General features: G+C 50.5%; 1 protein-coding gene across 2 annotated transcripts in view; it reads right to left on the bottom strand.

Annotated features, from left to right (window-relative positions):
* LOC122378126 (ecdysone-induced protein 74EF-like) overlaps positions 1-21100 on the bottom strand; it is a 133292-nt gene that overhangs the window by 101817 nt on the left and 10375 nt on the right. For both annotated transcript variants that reach the window (XM_043358839.1, XM_043358841.1), the window contains exon 2: positions 7450-7517. The gene's annotated coding sequence lies outside the window, so the exon portion shown is untranslated. The remainder of the gene's footprint in view (positions 1-7449; positions 7518-21100) is intronic.

Here is a 21100-nt window from a genome sequence, read left to right as displayed (position 1 = left end):
ATTGATACTTTTTTCATTGCGCTCAAGAAATCAATCCACTTCATTAATGGTAGCCGACAACAAGGCATTACTTTGAACTATATGGAACGTCCTGCACTCTTAGTGCACTCTAGCTGAGACAGCCCGGTCACCAGCAGCTCATCAGCTCATCGAATCCGACGTGTCCGGTCGGCTCGAATCCGACGTGTCCGGTCGGCGGCAGTGCGCTGGCGCGCCGGCAGACCTCTCGAGTGGCTCGGTGAATGTATGTATCTTATGTCCGGTGATCCCGAACCGTCAGTACCTATCCCACGCACTTGTTCTCACCAGCTGATATTGACTCACGGGCTGTGAAACAAAACACACCCGTCCTTCCGCAAGTCTGACGCATAGATGGGAAACTCTGCAACAACGGCGGATAAGGTTGCACTCTGGATTTTTCTCTAGTTGGCTGCGGCATTCGAACGGCTTGTAATAGCTCCACTTGTCAACGTTGCCGGTGTGAAATTCGGCCTGCTGAACACATTTGTAATGTGACGCGGTACTGTCCTGGCTGACTTCTGAACCAATCACCGAGACGCTGAGTGATGGCTGTGCTCCGAGCCTGTGTCGTCATGGATTTCCAAGTCTGTGACGTCGCGGGTGTCAGGGTGCGGTCTCTGAGACTGGAGCCGCCGCTTCCTTGCCACGCGGCACGTGCCAGCTCAGGTTTGGGAGCGGGTGTGTCGGGCCCGGGGCTCAGCGACAGAGCAGTGGACACATTCCGGGGTCTCAGACCTGGACAGTCAGCTCGGACCGGGCCGGCCACAGTAACCGACGGCAAATGATGCTGTCTGCCATAAAATGCTGCAGTCTGCACAATAAGATGGACCTCCCAGTGCATAGCCGCCGAATCGGCAATCGCCATGGGCCGGCGATCCTCAACGGGTCGCGACGTGTTGGGGCGAGCAGCCAATCAGGCGTCAGCTGGAGGGGTCAAGGTCACGGTCAGTGGTCGGCAGGGCCGCCACGTGGCGAGCAGGGATTGGTCATTGCGGTGGCGACCGGTCACTCTGACCGGCGGCGGTAGGTGAAGGCCATCCAATGGTCGCTTAAAAACGGCGTTAGCAGCTGTCCAGTGTCTTGTCCCAAGTGGGCGACCGTGGTCAACGAAAAATGGTAATCCTGCCGGTATTTGCCGAACAGTATGTGCCTAGTAGCCCAGTGTGTATGAAAATGTGTGTGACATTCGAGGATACTGCCAGAAGAAATATCATTTTCCTGAAGTGAATGTTTAATTAGGTACTCGTTTTATTTAATGGCCCCGTCCTGTGTGCTTTCTAGTTTTCCAGCTTTGTAGCGTTTATCTAAGTCATTCAAACACATTTTAGTATCCTTGGTTCTCATTGACAAACATAAACATAAACGTCAGTGACAAACAAGCAACAACAGCCGTAAAATGGCAATCGAAAGGCCAAATTAGGCTGTAATTCGCATGTAGCACTGTCTGTGGCAGGATATTTGTTCTAACTTCTGACTGACGTTCCGGCCATTGAACCTTAGCACCTGTCTAGGCTTCATGTCGCAGCAACCAGCAAACTGCGGTTCCTGGACTATGGGAAAATGTCAGAGCCCTTGTAGCGAGATGACTCGGCCCTGTAGCACTCGATGCTGGTCGCGGTTAAATAACGGCCAGTGTATTTCAAAATCAATTATTGATATTATCAGCCGCTGGAAAAGGGTAATCGGGAAGGACGGTGCTCGGAAAACTGTTAAGTTCCTTCAGAGTTGGGTGGTGAAAAAACGCGAAACGATGGTGGTTGTCCTTCCCCGGTGACTCGGTCATTTAGGTTTTATGTTGCGCCTGAATCGTGGCGGTTGTGGACAGGACAATATGGCTTATGCATGAAAATGAGCGCCAATTTCGTTCCATATTTTTCTCGAAAAAGCCAATTTCGTCGTTTCATATGCGTAGTTTCATATATCAAAGACAGAGCAAGATTTACTCATGTCACATGTGTATTGGCCCATTTTCAGACAAAGCTTCATCGCCTCAACCTGCCATTCCAGCTCGGTCGCACTAAAATTGCTATCAACCCTAAGCATCGTGTCTTCATTATCGTCGATTTAATGACGCTTTTATTATTTGCAATTACACATGCTATACTTCTTGATGAAACCATAGAAATTATTTACATAAATTGTTATACGTCACTTATTATATCGTCACTTGCAGGTATCCAAGACACCTACAAGTCATGAACCATCTTATGCCATCATAGTTGGGCGCAAATATTGGCATAATTTCAGACTTACCTCTTAAATTTAACCGACTCGACTGATTCTAGCTGAGACGATGACCTAATCAAGTGTGCATTTCTGTGGGTTCTGCCACCTTTTGATTCGACCCAAGCCATTGTGGTCAGTTGATATTGATCGACGCGCAAATAGCGCCCAGGAGCCCCGATCAGCGGAGCAGGCTGTATTCACTCGGCCAGCTATTGATTGTGCCCATAACTGGGTGAATTGGCCCAGGCTGATGTCTTCTGAGAGTAATAAAAAAACGGCAGTTGCTAGGGTAGATAGCTGAGTGCTGTGCGGTTTTAATGTGATTCCGGGTATTGGTGACATGAAGTTGCAAACGGCTAATCGACGCATATGAAAAGGTCCCACAGCGCACTTCGAGGGTTAAAGCGTCATTAAATTAACTCGAGCGCTTTATTCTTATGTCTAGACATTAAATTCACGTGATGACAGAAACGTTACAGATGAATACGTTAGCTAACTGCCCGGTCTGAGTGATTTGGCTATTTCTTTATATGAACGGATCATATTTCCTTCGTGAAAATGACATATTCACCTTGACCGTCACATACTGCAGTCTCCTGGCAAATCATCTGCTTAATTCATTCATTCATTTATTATTGGCACATTACCTTGACAAAACTTTGTTGACCGTGAGACGCGGGTCCAGCATGGAATTCCTGTGTGTAATTACAGGGTGATATTGCAAAAGTTCACAATATCCAGGTGTATCATATTGTGAAACCTCCGGCTAACCAGGCAGTACGTTTCCACGGAACGCCTGTAGGTCACGTTGTATAACCTTCCGAAGCCATCCACCACAGAAGTATGCATCAATAACCGATCACGGCCGGCCGGTCACGACCGGCAGCGCCGGCCCGTGAGTGGTTTTCCGTGTGCCGAGACCGATCACGACCCGACCGACCCGGCCGCGTCGCTGAGCGGGTCGGACGGCGGTCGCCAGCGGCCGACGTGGCTCGAACGGCTGTCGCTATTGGCACCGACGCAACGACCCCGGGCAGGGGTCAGCCGACGCCCGCAGGCGGTCCGAGCGCCGGATATAGTGGGATGACGCTAAATAGGATTGTGGGAGGGAATGCAGACGGCGGTTGACGCGTGTGCAGTGTGCACTTCGCGGGTCATAGATTTATATAAGAGGCTGGGTTCAGGTAAAGGAAATAGCTCAGAATTTCCCAGTCAAAGGCTCAACACTACAAGATCTTACGAATGCTATTTATTTGGATCATTAAAAGCTCGATTAATCTCTATTTCACCCCCGCCTCTCCCTCCTTAAAATTCTGGCTACGAGGCCTTGCTAAATAGCGACAAGGTGTAAGCTGTAACTTTTGCAGCGTGCCAGTCCTATTAAAATTACACTGAAGGCCATCCACATGTCACGGACGAGTGATCGCTTTTCTAATGACCACAATGGTGAACTGGAAGTTGCTTGGCTACATGGGTAAACAATCCTGCCCTGTTCCTGAATATCGCGCAACGCTGCCCTGAGAACCGCGCTCTAAACAAAATATATTACCGCCATGAACCTTTTGTCGTAGCAGCGGCGGTTGGCGTGGTTTTCGGGTCGTTGTTGTTTTATGAGGATGATTTATGGCAGAGCTATGTGCTGTGTTCGTAGACCGTAACGACCGGCGATTGCAGACATCTGCTGTCGGAGCGACATACGAAAATGTCATTGACGTCCAGCGCCGCTCGCCGGGCCTGGCTGAGTGCCTCCGTCCCTTCTCGCCTATAGGTTTTGTTGTTGGAACTTGAGCCGGCATACAAAAGCTGTCGAGTGTCGAGAGTGGAGACCACGGCTGTGACGGCCGCTCGCGGGGTGTGGGTGAGACCCTGCCTGTCTGGGCAGGGCTGTCGGACCGACACACGAAACTGTCGACCACGGCTGTCACAGCCGCTCGTCGGGTCTGGGTGAAACCCAGCCCACCCTAGCTGCAATATCGGAACTCGAACCGTTGTTCGAAACTGTCGATCGCGTCTCGGGCGGACCTGGGGAGCCCATGTCGGCTCGGTGATTACGTGACAAAAGATCGTAAGACAAAAGATCGTATGAAAAAAGATCGTACGAAAATGATCGTAAGATAAAGATCGTATGTTGTAAAAGATCGTACGGTAAAAAGATCGTAAGCAAAAGATCGTAAAGCAATTGATCGTATGCAAAAGATCGTACGAAAATGATCGTAAGATAAAGATCGTATGTTGTAAAAGATCGTACGACAAAAAGATCGTAAGCAAAAGATCGTAAAGCAATTGATCGTATGAAAAAGATCGTAGGAAAATGATCGTAAGATAAATATCGTATGTCGCAAAAGATCCTACGACCAAGGATCGTAAGCAAAAGATCGTAAGGCAATGGATCGTATAAAAAAGATCGTAGGAAAATGATCGTAAGATAAGGATCGTAGTGTTCAAGCAGTTTTGCAAAAGTAATGATTTTGAGAGGCCCATATCTCAGCAGCGGCTTGAGCGATTGTCTTGCGGTAATTTTTATAGGGTAGCTGCATCCCTTCTACCGAAGGTCGGATACCCTTGATCTATGTGAGTGACCCCCAATGCACGTGCAAAATACAAAAAGAAGAGGTGCCAAATTTGTTCCCATTTCTGTAACTCGGTAAGTACTGGGGCGATTTCGAACCAATGATGGACAATTGACATCTTTAACCGGCCTTCGATAACAATGACTCCTATAACTAGGATTGGATTGAAACTAGGATCCTATAACTAGGAGAATTGCGACTTCGATAGTGATAACGCGATAAACATCTGTTGATGACTCGTAAAGCGATGACGATTCAATATGAAAATGTAACACTGCGAAGGAAAAAGTATTTTTAACGCCGTTTAACTTCAGCCGCTTAAGCAAAATTTTAACCTTCCAGGCGGTGGGGGGGGGGGGGGGTGGGGGGGGGGAACATGGGTTTAGTTGTATTCACTTCAAATAGGTACATGAAAACGGCAGCACATACATTCATTTATTCGGCACATATACAACGCGTTGCTTTTAGGTGTCATTGAGCCATCTAAGCTCTGAAATAACATCAATGTATGGTCGAGCTTCCGACGGCCACTTACTACGCGAACACAGAAATTGATAAGCTTTGTATGCGCTGGAGTTGGGCTGCACCATGTGAATACCATATTTTGACTGTTCGATCTTTATCTCATACGATCATTTGGCGTACGATCATTTTACTTGACGATCTTTAGCGAATACGATCTTTTGTCCATACGAGCATTATGTCGTACGATCTTTATCCATTACGACTTTTTGGCATGCGATTATTTTCCTGGACGATCTTTAGCGAATACGATCTTTTGTCCATACGATCATTATGTCGTACGATCTTTATCCATTACGACTTTTTGGCATACGATCATTTTCCTTGACGATCTTTAGCGAATACGATCTTTTGTCCATACGAGCATTATGTCGTACGATCTTTATCCATTACGACATTTTGCATACGATCAACTGCCTACGATCTTCTGCCATACGATCTTCTGCTTTACGATCTTTTGTCCGGTTACCGGCTCGGTCGTGAACAGGTGCACCGGCACCGTCGGGTGCATGGGTGAACGTAGCCCGCCGATGTTAAATATGGAGGAAGTCGGCAGCGTACTATGACGTCATTGGACCAACGATTCCATCACTAACTTCACCGTTACCTCTGGTTTAGCCGTGACGCTGTATGTTTACCACATCCTTCCGATAGGGAGACTTAAATGGTGCATGAGGCTTTGGTCCCGTTTTGATTTTTCTGCATTTAAACATGCAATGAAACGGTGACTTGGAATAATCGCCTGCGAACCGCGTAACAAAGCAACTGAAGAAAATCACTCGTATCACTCCTGAGAATCACTTCTCCTGAGCGGTGATCGTTACAATCCAAATACTGCATGAATGACTAGGGATAATGATAAAAACATTATTTTTCACAATACTCATGGACCATGGTATAATTACACGCCTCTCAGTATCCAGGATTAAAAAATGACTGGGAGCTTCTTTTGTGCATGATATAATGATTTAATCATCTGGCCTTTGCCAGAATGGTATAAGAAGGCGCGTCCCAAAATCTTATTTCTCCACTGTTTCGCTCCCTCTCTGTAACACCGATGGGAGCCGGGAGGAGCCATGGTGACGTGGCTGGCTGCGGCGGCTCCGGCGGCTGCTGCGGGTACAGTGAACCGCCATAAATCAGCCAGCTCCTCTCTCAAACAAACAGCCCCCAGCCGCCGAGCCGGCTGAGGCTGCCACCAACCGGCGGCTGGGGAAGCCGCCGACCACGACTTCAGACTACGAAACCAGACCGAGTCTGGTTTACCATGGGTACCGCGAGTCCGCCCAGACCGAGTCTCTGACCTACCGCAGACTGCACTGGCCCGAGTCTCTGACTGCGCACATCGGAGTCTGCCAAGACCGAGCTCTGAGTCTGATCCACCGCAGACTGATCAGAGTCTCTGACCACTGCGGAGTCTCTGACTGACCGCGAGCCGAGACTGACCACACACTGGTCCGAGTCTCTGACTGACCACGGCACAAGTCTATAAACTACCACCACTCTCGGCGTGAGACTCTGACCGACCACGGCCCCTGTCTCTGACCGGCCGAGAACGACCGAGAAGACCGAGACCGAGAAGACCGAGAACAGACATTCTACAAATGCGACCATGCCACTTTGTTGTCGGGTTAGACCTTTTCGGTCTAGTAAGACTATTCCAGGGTCACAAGATGTCATGGAGCAGAAATAACTACTTTACCAGCTGGCGGCTACATCATGACAGTTCAGCCTTTCTGTCAGACTTCCTCCATCACATTTGTCGGCAGACCACTTAAACAGCTCAAGCATCATCGTAACAGGGCTTCAAATAGTTTGTGTAGTGGAATCTCGCCAAAATTATGGCTTTCTGTCAGCTTGGCTAACTTCTATCAAGATCTTATGCACTCTTATGGCATGACCATCTCCAAAAGTGGACAGCACAATGTATCACGAAGTCGAAAGAATTACAAATACTGCAAATGACATTTAATGTGCATTAGATGTAGTCGGTTCACGGTTTGCAGTGGATGGGTCTGTAGGTGCTTTATATTTCAGGAATGCCGGGCCTGTCATTTTGTTACATAATCGGTGGCTCTGTGGCTGCCTGGCCCCCATGCAGACTACTCACCTGAGTTCTCTGATGCCCTCGCCGTGGCTCCGACCGGTCTAACTTGCTCCAGTAGCTTTGTCCGGCATCTGAAACAGAAGGTATATGTCGGTCTGATCGTTGTCCTCTGTAGCAGAATGCCTGACGTTTATAGCTATTACTGACAAATATTTTTTGATATCGTCAAATACAACTCGCGGTCATCCCAAATCATTAGCCGATCTGCCCATTTCTAATTTTCGTACTTTTCTCTCGGTACCTAGAATTTTGTTTCAAATATCGTTTTGGCTTTTCAAGAACAAAAGTTTTTGATGCATAATAAATCGGAACGTTTGCCAAAATAATGACGTAACTCGTGATTTACAGCACAGGCAGTCCGTTCCAGTGCATCGAGTATAAATGGCTGCACCTGGGACGAAACAAATTGGCAATGGCTACAGTCGTTGCACATGCATACACATCTTCATATCACATGTGGGCATGCGATACGCTATGAGCTTGGTTCAATGAGCAGCATTGCATTCGACATCCATCATTTCTGAGAACATCGACATCGAAATGCGATGCGTGTCAGTGACAGATTAGTATTCAATGCTGTTCAACATATTGTATGTTTCGATATACGTTGTTTATGTTTTATTTACAAAACGGAATGATAAGGGTAAATTATAATCGACAGTAAATAATAAGGATCTGATTTACTGTGGCATCCTCGCTGCTAATCTATCTGAATTCTGACTCAGAAATATTATACCTATTAAAATTGCTGGGCCACGACCCTTACAGTGCACCAGGTCATCTTCTGCAACTAGCTTAACCAACATTTGTTATTGACTGGCCACAATTTCCTAAGTGACTGTTTTAATATGTTTCCTTCTCTGAAGTTCAACCATGGTCGCCGAGTGTCTGGTAAGAGAGGACTTCTGCTGCTCCGAATCTCATCAACTTCAAGTAATACACCGGTCATCATCCCTCCCTTCTCGTTCTCAGATTATGTCTCCTCTTCCCTCCTTCATACTCTCTCCGCGCCCTTAGTCATGATTCGTTGCAAGATGACGTCACACAGTGTGAGCCCATGTCGCTCGGCGGTAGTGTGAGGTCGTGGACCCACGCTAACGGTACCGGCACTGTGTCGACCTTGGCTGCACGGAGGCAGACAGAGACGGCGGCGAGTCGCCGAGGAGGCGAGAAGGTAGAGCGAAAGAGCAGGGTGGACAAGAGGTATGCTAGTGAGGTTGGGTTAGAGCCAGCGAAGTGAGTAACTGAATAGAGGGTAGAGTGAGATGAGGGTGAAGTGTGGTGAACGAAACTGGTAGGTAGATGTGTGTAGAACAGGTTAGTCAGAGCGATCAGGTGCCTAGTGCGATCGGGAGATCGGATAGATCATGGGATGCCCGGTCTGCTCGACAGAGGCATTGGGAGTAGGCGGCCGATGGGTACTTGTTCGATCTCTGTGCTAATAAGCGCAATAAGTGTACAACTTCTCGCGTTATGTCCAGAACCGCATCGTACCAGAAAGTAAAATCAGCAGCGCATCTAACATCAACTGACATCAATCAGCACCCACCACATACTTCATCTTGATTCTTCTCATGCATGTCCACTTTAATTTCACCTCCGCAGTGGCGTATCACAGTTCACACTAGTCGCTGTCACGGGTGGGTGCCCACATCCCGACCGTGTAACTACGGCAGAGCTCTCCCTGGTCCATGGTGGCCGGCCGCCAAAGAAGTCCCTAATTGTTCTCCTCACGAGATAAGATCTGATTTGGCTGTCGGGTTTCTCCAATTGTCCCCTGTGTCCTGGTGGGTGGGGGTCGTGTGGGGTGGGCAGGGGTGAGATAGGGTTGAGATAGGGGAGAAGCGGAAATAGGGGAGATTGACGGCCTTATCGGGAACCGTTCCACATTGAAATCAATGCAACCAGTGAGACGTAACTTTGCATTTAACGTCGCTTCCGTCTCATATCTATTTGATTTGTTGGCTGCGCTTTCCATTAAAACGCTGGTTTTTAGACGCAATACACGGGCAGAGTGAGTGTTAAAACCCCGTTTATAAAATATTGCAATGATTGCTTGTCTGAAAATGTTCCAAGCTTTCTAAGGATATGTCACGTTCGTGTGTAAATCCACGCGGATTTATGACTGCTTCAGTAAACCAATTGATCATGTTCGTCACGTAATGCTGTGGCTTTAAATATGGACCGCCTATTTCTTTCTTTAAATAGTCGCCCTTCTTCCGCATGTTTTGGACTTGCTAGAACGGATCAGCTACCCATGTAAACGTGAAATTGGCGTGACATTAGGCTGAAGTTTTTCACCACTTCGCAACTTACTGGGTGCCGTTTTATATGACGCATGTAGTCATATAGGTGTGCCCAAGGCCACGAATGTCGTCCACAAACATAAACGCTATGTCTGATTAAGCTTAGGCTACTCATCGATTCGTCAATCAATTGAAAAGACTAAAGAAAAATGGTAATAACGACAAGCGGCGTCACTTATCTTATCACACCACTTTTTGGGTTTTGCCAAGACCTCTCGAATGTTGGAGTTCACTGCTCGTAGCTGTCACTGCTCGTGCTCAGCCTGCGCCTTCCGTCCTCGTGTCTTCCTCCCCGCTAGCGACAGGCGGCGGTCGGTAGCCCTATTTTCGGCCGCCACCGTCGCCGCCGTGTGTTGACTATTTTCGCGTCGCGCGCGCCGGCCGACCCGGCGACGACCACAAAGGTACTCTTTCCGCACGCCGAATGACCGGCGAAAGGGAAAGGGGGAGCGCCCGGGCAGGTGGCCCGGTCTGTCAATGGATCTGAGCCCGCTTCCTGGATAACGAGCCAGCGCGGACAGGCCGTCGCGTGCCGGCGCCACCCCGAAAAACAGGACAAAACACCGTGGCCGCGGCGGCACAGGCGTCATCGGCCTGTGACCGAAATGGTTTCACTCTCGGTCCGTTTGACTTCGCGCCACGCCGCGCCGTCCCGTTCCCGACTGAAAGCGATAGTGAAATTCGACAGAAAAAGGTCGCATAAGATTTCTAGCTGGGCGTTTTGTTAATGCCGCTGCTCTGGATATAATGCAGCTTTCCTCATTGTATATTCTTCTGGTTGGTTGTGTCGAGACGCTCGTTTTCAGCGCCACTCATGACGTTTTGCGCGTTTCACTTTTCTTGAAAGATCCTTGTTCTGACTTCTTGCCTAGTGTTTCCTAAAAAAGGTATACGTTCATTCATTCTTACTTCATTGGACGAGTTTCGTTCTGTTACTGCCTGCGTGGGTATACTTAGGCCCTTTTAATAGATTTTGTCATAATTTATAACTAGGTATGATGCATTCTTTTGCTTTGCATCTATTCCAAATGAACTTAACCCTCGCCGGACCTATTGGTTTTCTACATACGCGCCGGCCGAGGGGGGGGGGGGGCGGGTACGACCCCCCCCCTCGCCGTTTCGCCCCTGGTGGAGCTAGCGCGTCGCGGAAAAAACGAGCGTGTGCGCCGTTACGAGACGCAGAGATTGGTACCAGATTTTAAGGTCCTAGGTCAACCGGTGACCTCTGAGGTCAGGTCAAGTGCCCCAAGGTACGGTTCAGTTTTTGGTGAATAACTTCGCAAAAAAACGGCCGCAGAGCGCCGATTTTGGCAGCATCGTGTTCGTCTCGCTCAGGCGCGTCGAATGATATACTTTTTGTCCGGGTCAGGTCAACTTGGGGTGTTGACCTCAGGTCAAGGTCAGGTCAGCACCCCCAGGTCACGAAGTTGGTCGAAAGAGGTCATATCGCATATTATTCGATTCGGCAGGTCTTCCTGAGTCCATTGGTGGCTTTCCCGACTCGCTAGCTCAATTTGATCAAGATTTATTGACGAAAAACTAATATGACCTTGATGACGTCATAAATGACGTCACGCAAGGTCAACATTGCAAAAGTGACGCATCTAACCTTGCAAGGAGTGCATCAAATCACGATTCTGTGTGCTTGAGATAGTTGTAGATCGTTCCCGGCGCCAGAATAGCAGTTTTCATTTTTCCCCATTGACTTATAATGGTGAGGTCACGAAAATGACCTGACCTCATATGACCTTTAGGAAAAATCCGAGATATACAAGTTGTGGGACTCATAATGGATACTAGATCCTGCAAGTTTCATTTCCCTGTGACATCTCCTCTGGCAGTGAGGGCGTTGCGAAGTTGCGACATCTGAAGACCGTGCAGAGGTTCACTTATGACGTCATAGGTCAGTGACCTGACCTGACCCAAAAATGCTGTTGGTGTCAAAAGATCCGGCTTGGATCAAAGGTCAGGTATGCCAAGTTTCAGCTCTCTATCGCCAGCGTGTTCGGAGCTATCGCGAAAAAACCCTATGGGGGGGGGCGGCACCCGCCCCCCCCCCCCTCGGCCGGCGAGGGTTAACACAATGATATTTTGAAGTTATGCGTGTAGAGAATTCAAACACAATTTATAATCTATATTTATAGTACCATTCACCTATTCAGAACACAGGACTGTTACAACGCACATGATTTTGTAGCAAAAAGAGCTTTGTATGCGTGGAAGTTAGGTAACATCCTGCAGTGAATTTATCAGATGAAACTGGTGAATTGTTTGCAAGATAAAACAAGTACAGGACGAACTAATAATAAATCCAGCCGGTTGTGTTAAATACCCGTGAATTTGGCTCATATCTATCTGATCAACCGGCAAAGCAACGGTAACGGGACGGGCGACCGACCTATTATGATTCATCCAAACGGACCCGCTCTGCGTTCCCCTGTTGGCACGCTGGTTTTCTCCTTTTGGCACGCTGGTTTGTATGGCCTCCGGCGTCTGCCGGGCCCGGCAGGTCTCCCCATCGCCGTGGCCTGTGTCCGGTAACGGGTGCGGGGCACTTGATGGAAGCCCGCGTCGTTGACGTCACCCCGTGCCGCTCACGTCACTACCGCGTCACGTGACCGGCAGTCCACAGACCCGGCAAAGTCACGTGACCGTTTAGCTGCCGGTCGCGCTCCGTCGTGAACTAAATCCTTATTATCGTGAGCCATGTTAAATGCAGGACTGAAGGCCGCCAGGGTCGAAAGCATTCATGAGCTTCGGCTATTACACCGAATAATCCCTCGCAGGTGGTGTTCTTTAGCATTCCCTTTATCGTGCTGGAGCTTACATTACAACCCATTGCAATATGACAGCGTAGCACCACGTTCGTTGCTAGGTGGTGGCCCGATTACCTGGGCATCGTTCCTCACCAGGGACCCATCATCGGCGCACAGCTGGTGCGTGCCTCCCTGCTCGGGTAACCCTTCCCGTCTGCCGGCCCGCCCCTCTCCCCTGACGGTTTTCGGGCCCGTTGTTTTCCGCCGCCGCGCCGCCTCTCTCGCGTTTCCAGGTAAACAGCCGTGGTGGGGCGGCCGGCGCGGTCGGGCGCCGCGACCATGGCAAAAACGACCGGCCGTCTCCCCACCTAACGGTACGGCGGCAGCACAAAAACAGACGGGCTCTCTGGGCGGCGGCGGCGGCGGCGGCGGCGGCGGGGGAGGAGGAGCGGTGGTAGTTCTATGGTGGTGGCGGCGGAGGAGGACCTCGGCGGCGACGGGCGGGCGGGCGGGCGGGTGGAGGAGGAGTGGCAGTTCCTCGGTGGCGACGGCGAAAGGAGAATGGCGGCGGCGGTAGCGAATAGGTAGTAGGTAGTGGTGGCAAGGCGGATAAGGAAGTTAGACGGTAATCTTCGAACTTGGAGCCACCAAAACGATGACACCTGTGTAGGACTAGGTAGGTATATGAAAGGAATCGGATGAGACGGCTGGCTCGAGACGGGACGAGTATGAATATTTTCGGATGAGGGATAAAGTGCTAAGATGGCAGATTTAAGTGAACTCGAGAACCGATTGTACTCGTGGCAACATGAACGTATAGTCACGACAGTGGACGATATCCAGGAAAAGTTCTGCTGATAGAGAACATTGTTAGGAACTAGTGCAATCCGAACATCACTAACAGCTGATTGTGTGTTTCTAGGCGGAAGGTCAAACGTGTTATGTCTGAGAATTAACGACGCATCCCTGCTGCTGACATTGATATCCTTTTAACCAGCAATAACCTCCAAACCATCGCGCGACATGCGATGGATCGGAAACCCCACTTATGATCCACTCAAAGTTTGCCAAACTACAAGCATGGTTTGTGAACCGGGCCGACCCCCAAATCGCCCCCTATGATGACCCCTCCGGTCAGTGATTGACCAGCAGGTCCACTTCCCGATCACGTGACTCCCTCCGGCAGCCGCCGGTCAGCTCACGTGACTGGCCGACGCGGGTCGGCTGAAATCGAAAGGCCCGGCCGGCGGCGCGGCGGGGCGGATCGATGGTACGCGGTCGGCCCGCCACTGCCGTCGGCCCGTCGGCCCGTCGGAACAGAGGCCGGCGGCACGGCGGTGGACCGGGCGGTGGGCGGTGGCGGGCGGTGTTAGTGGGCGGTGGATGGTGACAGTTTGAGAACAGTGGGTGGGGAAAGACAGAGGAAGTTGGCAGGTGGAAGTCCACTGTTTTGGGACCGTACCCAGAATTCTTACGTAGGGTTCCAACCAAGCTACAATATAAGATGCTACTTGATTAAATATAAACAAGGCTTGTTACTCAACTATTACGTGGCGGAAGTATCTATGATCGTTTCCCAATCGACTGTCACTAGCCATATTGCATTGGCTAGTGGTCATCGGTACCACTCGGTCAGCAAAGCGTAGCCGATAACGAGCGAGGCGCTCGGTCGGTGCCAGCTATTGGCCTAGCTGGGTCAATGTCTGCAGTGAATGACCTCGGCGGGCCAGGGGCGCCGCAGTCGGCTCGGGAGGAAGTACGACCAGTGACCACTCAGTCTGTCCACCGTCTGCCGGTGTTCGGCGCTCTGTTACGGCAGCGACGCCGACATTGGATGATGGTTGTCGAACGCAGTTCTGGACTCCGGAGGGAGACGCTCCAACCTGGTGGGAAGGGGCTCCGAAGCAGGACTGAGCGCTCACGTCGGGTCATCACACCATGTTAGCTAGCGGTTTTTGTGGTGCTTTGTGAATACTTTGTGAATACTGTGAATACTTTATGTTGTGGTTAGTGGTTGCTTTTGATTGCAAATGTTGCTGGTTGGTAACGGAAGTTGAAGTTCTGTGCAGTGTGCAGCCAAAGCCAAGCCAACGGCAGTAAGAACATGGCGGAACCTTTGCTGGGCTTTTTCATGTGGCGATATTGCAAAAGTCTACTGCCTTCTGTATTGTCGATAGGCAAGGCGTAGTTGATTTTGAACTGCGTCAATTTCAACAACTCCAATAAAAAGAGAATGAAGAATGCAAAGAGTCTCTTAACAGGACTTAACAGTCTCTTGAACGGTTAAGTCCTCTGCAATGCAATAATCCTGGCAATAGTTCCGGGACGGTAGACTTGGTTCTACCAAACTTTGTCTTACCACCCATCGCTTTCAAACAATCAGCATCCTCTCCCCCCCCCCCCGTCGCCCGTCGCAGCCTCCTCGTTATCAGCTCATTGGTGTACCTGCATCTAAGGCCTTGGGTTTGCATCGCCGGCCGAGGGGGGGGGCGGGTGCCGCCCCCCCCATAGGGTTTTTTCGCGATAGCTCCGAACACGCTGGCGATAGAGAGCTGAAACTTGGCATACCTGACCTTTGATCCAAGCCGGATCTTTTGACACCAACCGCATTTTTGGGTCAGGTCAGGTCACTGACCTATGACGTCATAAGTGAACCTCTGCACGGTCTTCAGATGTCGCAACTTCGCAACGCCCTCACTGCCAGAGGAGATGTCACAGGGAAATGAAACTTGCAGGATCTAGTATCCATTATGAGTCCCACAACTTGTATATCTCGGATTTTTCCTAAAGGTCATATGAGGTCAGGTCATTTTCGTGACCTCACCATTATAAGTCAATGGGGAAAAATTCAAACTGCTATTCTGGCGCCGGGAACGATCTCCAACTATCTCAAGCACACAGAATCGTGATTTGATGCACTCCTTGCAAGGTTAGATGCGTCACTTTTGCAATGTTGACCTTGCGTGACGTCATTTATGACGTCATCAAGGTCAAATTAGTTTTTCGTCAATAACTCTTGATCAAATTGAGCTAGCGAGTCGGGAAAGGCACCAATGGACTCAGGAAGGCCTGCCGAATCGAATGATATGCGACATGACCTCTTTCGACCAACTTCGTGACCTGGGGGTGCTGACCTGACCTTGACCTGAGGTCAACACCCCAAGTTGACCTGACCCGGACAAAAAGTATATCATTCGACGCGCCTGAGCGAGGCGAACACGATGCTGCCAAAATCGGCGCTCTGCGGCCGTTTTTTGCGAAGTTATTCACCAAAAACTGAACCGTACCCTGAGGCACTTGACCTGACCTCAGAGGTCACCGGATGACCTAGGGCCTTAAAATCGGGTACCAATCTCTGCGTCTCGTAACGGCGCACACGCTCGTTTTTTCCGCGACGCGCTAGCTCCACCAGGGGCGAAACGGCGAGGGGGGGTCGTACCCGCCCCCCCCCCCCTCGGCCGGCGCGTATGTAGAAAACCAATAGGTCCGGCGAGGGATAAGGCTATTAGATCTCGGTTTTGACGTCAGTCTCTGAAGTCGGGACAGCGGGATATTAGTTTAGCACGTGCGCCGGGATAAGAAGCCCGTCTGAAGAGGAAAATGGTTGCAAATTTCAGCCGTCGGTGGTCGAATTCTCTGGCGGCACGCGCGCTACATCGCTGAACCATTCCACGAGTCTGCTTCTGCAAATTGAAGACAAATGACGTAAACGGATAAATACGCGCTTGTGATCAGACAGCACGTCCCTGGCAGTGATTTCTCCTGCCCTCGTCTGGTTCAAGGATTTGCAATCTTTCGCAGCCACCTAAGCGGGTGTCTCGGGCGTTTCTAGGGAGCTGTTTCAAGGTCTTGTCTGAATGCTTCCCGGAAAAGCAATGCAGGAGCTTTGCAATTTTTGCGTCATGGTCGCCGAAGAACTCGTGTTAACCGGCGCTGGCGGTCGACAGGGCATTGACTGTCGCTGCTTGAAAGTTTCGGCAGTGTTTCGAGGTCGGCCGGCGACCTGTGGAAATGACGTCATAAAATCCACAGTTCAGCATTGGCTGCTGGTCAGACGACGTCACTGACTGCACGGCCCAATGACGACATCAGCGACACGGCGAACAAGTCGCGTGACACGAGCCAGAGGATGCTGCGACCGTCCTTGTTATAATCATGGCCATGGCTGATTATCTTTCCGCATGTCGGCTAACTCTTACTCGTCAAGAGGAAAGCGGCTTAAATGAGAAATGACGCAGAGCTTACCCCGAGAAGAAATGCAAGGTGAGCACAACACCCACCAAAAGGGAAAGTCCAACTATTCAGCGTGGTGTGACCAGCCCAGCAGGACCATTGAACATCGACTCATGGGCCAGCTACGTCGTGCACCTGTATCGAACAGTTTGTTCCCATGTGTGGAGATCACTGAACCGAAACCGATCGACACGCTAAATAACTCGAACATTTTCTCACACTAACTCCGCGATAGGAAACCGAGGCTCAGCAGCCATGTCTCATGGAGGCAGTTGTCAGTACATCTAGATACAGCAGCTGCTGATTTTACCTGTGTAGTGTGGAATGTAGCCTGCAACAGACGGGGACAATGGCCACTTCCTGGTTCGGCCACGGTTACTATACAAACAGTAGCAGCGTGTGTTTACGTGTATACCGTGTAGTCTTGTGACGAAGTTGTGACGGCAAAGGAAAAATGTGCTTCACATCTGTGTAGGTTGAGACGATTTCAGGTCTCAGATCGAGGATCCAATATCTTGCTCTGGCGCTACGTAAATCGCAACTTCATTTTTTTGCAATGCTATACAACTTACGATCGCCAATACGTCATTCATGGCACGGCCACAGCCGTGGGTTTTTGCTCGTCTGGGTGGGTGTCGTGGCTGTATGCGGCGGCGTGCCCGGTTTTTGTCCAGCGGCCTGGTGGAGCTCGCCGGCCGCAGTGGGGCAGTAAATACGGCCGGCCGACGGCAGTTGTCGCCAGTCAGTGCCCCCGGAACGGCGCGGCGCCGCGCGCAGCTGGTCGGCCAGTGTGCAGCGGCCTTCCCTTTCCCCTTCCCGGCCGGCGCGTACTTTCGGCCAATCTAGGGGAGGAAGGTGGATTGTCAAGGTCACAGGGCGGGCAAGGACGGAAACAGCTCGGAAGGGGTGTGGCGATGAGCCTGTTTGTGCTGCTAGCTTCGACTGGAAGGCTCGAAGAGGCGCCCTCTGAAAGGTTGACTTTATATGGAGAGGAATCTGTATCACTACTTTGAATTCAAGACGCTCAGGAGGACGAACCAGTTACGATATATGGATACTTCCAATCAGTTTACCATGAGTTGGAATTTCAATTCTGCGAAGCATCAATGGTCGATCTTCCATTCACTTTGGTAAGGCTCTCTTCCGGGTGGCAACTATCCATTCAAGTTCCCGCTAGCAAACTTCCATTTCTCGAGATGGATTGATTTCATCAGTTTCATCACCGTATCCGCTACTCGTCATGTCCAGGATTCCATGTTCGATCAGTGGTGACGGTTTGCAGACTGACCCATGGTGCCCGCTGACGGCCCATGCGAGGGTGATAGCTAGTCGAGCACGCGGGCTGACGTCATCCGACTCAGCCCCCTCCCCCCCCCCCTCCACGCCCGGCCGACCGTCTCTGCAGGCTTTCGTACCGCGCAACTGAGAGGGGAGGGAGGATGGACGGTGTGAGTACGAGAGACGAGACAAGGTGGTGTACAAGGGACAGACGAGGGAGGTTATGTCCAGGAACTCAATCATCAACCGAGGTGCGAGCTGGGTGATTGTGATTTGGCTCATTTAATCGGTCATCAGCGGGAGCATCCAGCCAGTTTCCAATATCAAGAGATGATAAACATATAAAGATAAACAGGTAGGTATATGCTGCTTGATCGAAAAAGTCACAATTTAAGTCATATGTATAACATTTTATTGTCGGTAGCCACTGGCCAGGGGTAGGGATGCAAGTCAGCTCAACTCTGATAAGTCAAAAGTCAAAACCACTGTCGACAGAGGACAGTCATTATTGGTCAGTGCAGGTAATGTATCTGGATGCACTTGGGGCATGTAGAATCGTACGCTGTGTACAATATGCACGAATTCCGCATTCAGGGTTTAAGAAACAAGAGGCGCGCTTGATAGAGAGAGGAAGTTGTTGCAGCAGCCACATTCGGCCAGATCACCAGGGAAGGGGTGCGCTACCGTGCACACTGCACACATGCACACAGAAGTCGATGGTTATCATCACGCAGTGATTGACGTTGCAATATTACCCGCGGAACAATATCACGCTAGCCACTATGCGGTGGGCTAAACTCACCGAACGCCAGCTTTGCTTTGTGTATCCGATTAACTTTTTTCCTGATGAATCCTGTATAATGTGGCTATCAGTCTTGCATGTGGGAAGTGACATTTAAACGTTATCGTATGTATGTTTTTTTTTAAGTCTCGCGGTTTCGTTCACGCTGGTTTGCATGTTAGTCGGCAACCCACTGAAAAAGCTCAAGGAAGCTGATGGGCTGACTACATAAACGCGATGGAAACTAAAACCTGGAACACTGGCGGAAACTAAAACCTGGAACACTGGCAAGGTTGAGATAATGTCGGAAGAATAAAACAGTTCATGTCAAGCCTACGACTCAAGTACCTATTAATCTACATATTTAGTCATTCCAAACAGAAGACCCGCGGCTTCTTTTGAGGTCAGTATTGATACGGGAGTGCACTGCACACCTCAACTGCTATCGAGTCGGATTGTGAGTGCGTATGATCTGTTATTTTCATTGTGCGATAGCCAATTCATATTTATTAATGCACGTCGATGGAAAATTCATTACGGAAGTAAAATCTGGTCGTGAACTTTAAATCTGTCTCTGTTCGTATTTGCAGGTTGTGCGCAAAATTATAGGATTGATTGACATTCATTTTCCGGTAGCCATGTGTGGGTGGCGTGGAGCTGACATTATAAATGGCTTTCATTTATTATTTTCAACTGAACGCACATTGGAGCGTTGGCTTACTATTACGTAATCCTGCATTAAATTGTTATATAACATATTGCAGCTATTTAATGTGAGATTTAGATTTATGTCGTGGTAAGTCAACGATTTAAATGACAAATATTTCAAATTTATCGTGACGGATCTAACATACACGATATATTTGTAGCCCAGAAACGTCACCGCCAGTGGTGATATGCATTATTCACCTGGCGTGACAGCTTGGTCCATCCAGCAATATCTAACCTCTAATTATAGCTGTATGTTACCGTTGTTTGCTTAGGATCACAAACCGGGCACTGTACCCTGGCCACAACACCGGCCAATTTCCAGCGTATCTCCCACGAAAATCGCCGCTGTTTCGCCGGGTCGGGCGGCACGGATCGGTCCGACATCTCTCTGACTGCCGTGGAAGGCTATCGCGGCGACCGCAGGCCGGCGCCCGGCACGCCCGTTAGGCGAGCACGGCGGCTGATCCACAGGGAACGGCGGCCAGTGCCGCTGACCCGCTCGCGCCGCGCCCGTTGCATGTTGCCGCGGCCCCACTGAGGTGGCTGGCTGAACCGCGTCGAACGGTGCTGGTCTGCACCTCCACCCGTTGTTAGCACGGCAGGGGTCATTCGGCATCATTCATCAGTGGTGCTGCTGTGTGGTCGTTGTGATTCGCTCGAAACACCAGCTGACGAGGCCGCCGCCCGCCGCCCGCCGTCCCTCCCCGCCCGCCCACCCGCCCGCCCGCCGCGGTGGGGTGGGGTGGGGCGCGCCGTCGCTGGTCGTTCACCCTGGTCGTCGGCGCCGATGGGGCTGGCACCGTGCCGGGCAGACGCGTCGTGAGCGACGCCGAGACTCCGGGACTGCCGGCGCTGGGTCAGGCGGGCCGCACCTGAAGGCTGGTGTACGTCGCGAGTATGTAGATCAGGAGAGGGTCGCATCAAGCTGGACTTCAAGGGACACAATGTGCAATCACGGCGTAAATGGGAAAACGGCTTATCACCAGGAAGTATTTTATGCGAAATACTTCAGACGCACCAATGAAATGAAACTAAAACGTACCAATCCATCCTTCTGTTTGCTATGTGCGATGCATACCTTAACTGAATCCTCGCTGGACCACAGCTTAGTCGATCGGTAAGCTAACAGACCGTAAAACGCGCTGCATCATCGGTGACCCACCCAACCACCGAGCCCCTATTGAACCAGCGCAGGTCACAGAGCCGCTCATCCAACAAGAGGCACGGTAGTAGCCGTGCCAGCAATCGTTGCCGTTTTCCCACGAATGGTCGACCTCCGGGGACCGTTCCGGTTTGTACCACTTGGGGTGGTACATACCTCCGCGAGTACCCCCGCCGACCCCCGGGGCCGTTCTAGCGTGTACCACTGTGGAGCGGTACCTCCGCGTGTACCCCCAGCCGACCTCCGGGGGACCGTACTGGCATGTACATTGTACAGTCCATCGCTAAAATAATGTGCGGTTTTACCAATCTCAACGGATGGCTTTGACCGGCGATTTTTTTAATGCTGAGTGATCGAAAAGAAGACGTCAATAGATAAAGTTGCAGCTGCAAGGGTGACGAAGCATGTAAGCAACATTCAAAGTTTC

The sequence above is a fragment of the Amphibalanus amphitrite genome, unplaced genomic scaffold (assembly GCF_019059575.1).
Source record: "Amphibalanus amphitrite isolate SeventyFive unplaced genomic scaffold, NRLGWU_Aamphi_draft 000055F_arrow, whole genome shotgun sequence".
Classification (NCBI taxonomy): Eukaryota; Metazoa; Arthropoda; class Thecostraca; order Balanomorpha; family Balanidae; genus Amphibalanus; species Amphibalanus amphitrite.
Note: the sequence above shows the minus strand (reverse complement) of the source record. Positions and strands in the feature narration are given on the sequence as shown.